Consider the following 4,280-nt stretch of genomic DNA (forward strand, 5'->3'; position numbering starts at 1 on the left):
AAAGTAAATATATTTGCGAGGTTAAAGTTCAACTTTATATCGTTAGCGGCGTTAACGCTCCGGTCGGCTAAAATTTCGTCACGCTTGATTATCCGCTTGATTAGATTAGCGAGTACAACTGAAGAGACCGTATAACGAAATATAGGATCATGGATAACGGCTCACCTTGTCAGGTGGATATAGACGTGATCTCACGAAGCGGTAATCCTTATGGCGACGAAGGGACGCTTAACATTGACGATCTCGAAGCTGACGACATCCGGGCATATAAGGAGTTTCTGAAACGTTCACAGTTTTTTCACGAGCTCCCTAGAGATATGTGTGTTTTGCAAATTGTGAGAGAATTTTCTTCTAATGAAATTGACCTTGAACGGATACACAATACATACTTTGATCACGTGCAAAGCAAACGTGTGAGGATTTCCCATTTAGCGATGATGTTGTGCTCAAGAAAAGAATGTTTACACGGAGCGGCGAGCCACTTCCGGCTCGGCTGGCACAAGACATTTACGCTATTATTGAGGTTGCTGAAGGTGGACACCCGTACATGCTTAAGTCGATGATCAGCACTGCAAAGGCTATGAAATCAACAGTGGCGCGGGCGATTCCGGATACAGATGTTGAAAATCAGGTTGGTAATGGTCGACAACCTGGGAAGTGTATGTGTTCTAGTGATATATGCATACTGAAAGACCAGATTTCTACCCTTCAGGCGGATCACCTGATCCTTAAACAGGCTGTGTATGCAAGTAACGAGATGCGCACGAAGGAAACGGAAGCTACAAAAGACTCACTTCGGTCAATCAAGGTACAAATTTTGATGTGTAATGAGGCTATAAAAGACTGTTCCGACAGCACTTTATCGACCATTAGAAACTTAGTCAGTGCATCTGTGGCGAGGATCACTGAGCTAGAGGACAGACTTAGGGTTCTTGAGGTGCACCCTTTGTTAGATGATGCCAATAATCAGGATTTAAACACGGAATAATTGTACTGGAAACTGTGTGTTAGATAGCAGCGTTACATTCACCGCGGTTCCTATCTGCGTATCGGTTATAGGTTCGCCTGATATAAGGGGCGACGTTAGTTCTGTGCCGGAAGTGATTGACAATCAGTGCGATAAACCTCGAGTCTCCGATAAAACTCACGAGGTTGAAAAGCTGAGCAATCGTGCCTGCTCGCTTCGTGTTCCTACAACGACAAAACACTCGTCGCAGGAAACTTCAGTGCAACTCCCGATACCGGTACGTGTCACAGAGCGGTCAGATGACATACCTACAGGCGAATGGCAGGAGGGGGGGGGGTGACTTTGAAGTGAAACGACGCAAGCGGACGGGTCGTTTCTGTCTACTTGGCCTTAGTGAAAAGGTTAACACAGACATTCTTACACAAGTTATAGAACGAAAAGGCCCAACTGTGCCAATGCTGCATGTTTTCCCCTCTAAGTCAAGTTCAGGAAAGGTTGTAATTTGTCTAAACGTTTACGATAATCACATGGCCGACAGCTTGTTGGAATATGACTTTTGGCCGAGATATATTTCTTGCAGGCCATGGCGTACACGGGCGACGAGACAGCAATCGCCGAGACTTCGAGAGCGACGTAAACGTTCGGACAATCGGGTGGACTCTCCTCGCTTCGACTCCTACGATAACGACCCCTTGGCAAATCGATTTAGCAATCTGGGTATGGCGGTGGACTAACCCGAGTGTTGGGTGCGATAATGGCTCTATTTAATGTGTGGAAATGGAAGACTATAAGTTAAAACTATTAACATGGAATGCAACTTGTATTATGTCCAGCGCACCATACTTGTGCAAAACATTGACTAACCTTCACATAAATATTTGTGGTATTTCGGAACATTGGTTGCTTCATAACAGTGTACATTTTCTCGACTCTGCTTTTAAAAACTATAGATATATTGTCAAGTGTGATAATGATCTATAATTGCCTAGCAAATGGTAAATTGGTAAAGGCGGAGGAGCCCTACTTTGGCGACATGAACTTAATGACAGAGTTTCGCCTTTTGAAATTGATGATGATAGGATTATTGGTTTACAGTTACAAATATCACCAAGTAATAATGTATTTATTTTTCAAGTGTATCTGCCATGTACCAATCATTCTAATGTGCTATACAGGGATTACGTGCAAAAACTGTATGAACTTTGGTGTGCCTATTGCGAGTTAGTTATGGACATTTTTATGGGTGATTTTAATTGTTCTGTACTTGATGACAAACCAAGAAGTTTTCTTCTAAGGCAGTTCTTTTCAGATTCGCGGAATATACCTGTAAATTGTTTGCCAGTTTGTAATGGTATGAAATCTACATTTGTATCATATGATGATGTATATGAAGCAGTGATTGACTATATCTGTTTACCTTGTGACTGCATTGATCTCGTTTTGCATTGTGAAATTTTAGATGATGATTGTCGTAATGTATCTAGACATAGGCCAGTCGCAGTTAGCATAAACTTTCCTTTGTCAGACGAGAAATTCAACGCCAGTGAAGAATCTTTTAAACGTATTAACTGGAAAAGAGCCACGGATGCACAAATACGTGACTATGTGGGAAATGTTACAAACTCTTTGAATCAATGTACATATACGTGCGATAGTAAAGAAAGTATTGACTCAACATATACTATGTTATGTGACGTGCTGACAGGGGCGGTAGGAACTTGTATCGGTCATAGATCATTTCAGTCTCATTTAAAGCCGTACAAAGATAGTGGTTTACGTGAATACCATAAACAGATGCGTCAAAATAGGTCCGAATGGTGTCGTGCTGGACGTCCGAGGAACAAAACTAACACAGAGTATATGTCCTATAAGGCGGCAAAGAGGGACTTCTGGCGAGCTCACAGAAAGGCTGAAAGTGAGCATATGAGGCAGCTGAACCGGGAAATTGACGAACCTGCAGAAATTAATACGAATGATAATATGAAGCTGAAATTTGACAGAACTTCATTAGCAGGTTGCTACTGTATACGATTGCAGTAATTTTGAAAGATCAGTTTTATATATAATATTGTAAATGCAAACGTACTATGTGCGCTTATTAAGTCAGTTGTGTTTATATACCCTTTATAGATTTTTTCGTTCATGCGCTTCATCATGTATTTTACCATATACGCTTTGACGTCATTAAGACATAATTGCTTACATCCATATTGACTATTAAAAGTTTGGCGAACGAACATAAATTAAAAACAATGAGTTTAAAACGCATTGCAATCGTTGTGTTGTTGTGCTGTGGTTGCTGTTGTTGTTGTAAAAGAATAACTATGAATTTGTACATCTTGCATGAAAAGTGCGGAGCATTGTGTTCGCAAACCCGGACAGCATAGGCCGTATCACAGTCTTATGTCTTAAAACACACTTAGTTTTACACATTTGTGGACAACTATGGTCGCTACAAAAGGTTAATTTTAGGTAACAAAACAATCCAAGGTCTTTCGCTTTTCAACGATCACCGAACAATATCAGGCCATTCAAACCGACGTTCTACCATCGTCTGTTCAAATTGAATTTTCAAGGGTCAAAACAATTAAACTGTAATAAAATGGTATCGGTATTGACAAATTGCTATATTATCGTAACGACAGCAACCAACAATTGCAAAGAGCAATATATCAGCCATTGTTCATAAACACATGTCGTAAACGTGCAAACAACCTAATAATCTACAGAAATGAAGAAAATTCGAATCGGCACTCCATTGAGGATAAGAAATCTGTTTCATCATGCATTCAAGATGCAATATAAAATGAAATGCAATCGACCTTTGTGTTATTACAGGGAATATCTAAAACGGACTTGTGCTTGGAAGTAGCATGATTTAAAAATGTTCCCTCCTTTTAGACACAAAATAAAGCATGGTTGCACAGACTTTGATGTATGTCGCACACTTTAAGTGAGCATGCGTTAACATTGATGCACACTTAGTAAATACATACTTATAAAGCAATCCACAATAGCGTTCGGAGCGTGTTTTTTTTAATTTAAATAAATACATGTATCAGAAAACGAGTGTCATTTGAATTTTGTATTTATGTTACAACCAGTTCTATTTAATTGTGTTGGTTTAATATGACTCAAGGTAACGTAAAACACCAAACGTTATCTGTTTGTTTTAGAATGCTGAGCGTTATTACAAACAGTAACGTATGTCAACACATTGTCAAATGCAATTGCTTATTTCAACGATCATGTAAGCATACTCTGCATTGAACCTAAATTAAATGATCATACCTGTAACACGTGGACTAAGTAT

The sequence above is a fragment of the Dreissena polymorpha genome, chromosome 5, assembly GCF_020536995.1.
Source record: "Dreissena polymorpha isolate Duluth1 chromosome 5, UMN_Dpol_1.0, whole genome shotgun sequence".
Lineage (NCBI taxonomy): Eukaryota > Metazoa > Mollusca > Bivalvia > Myida > Dreissenidae > Dreissena > Dreissena polymorpha.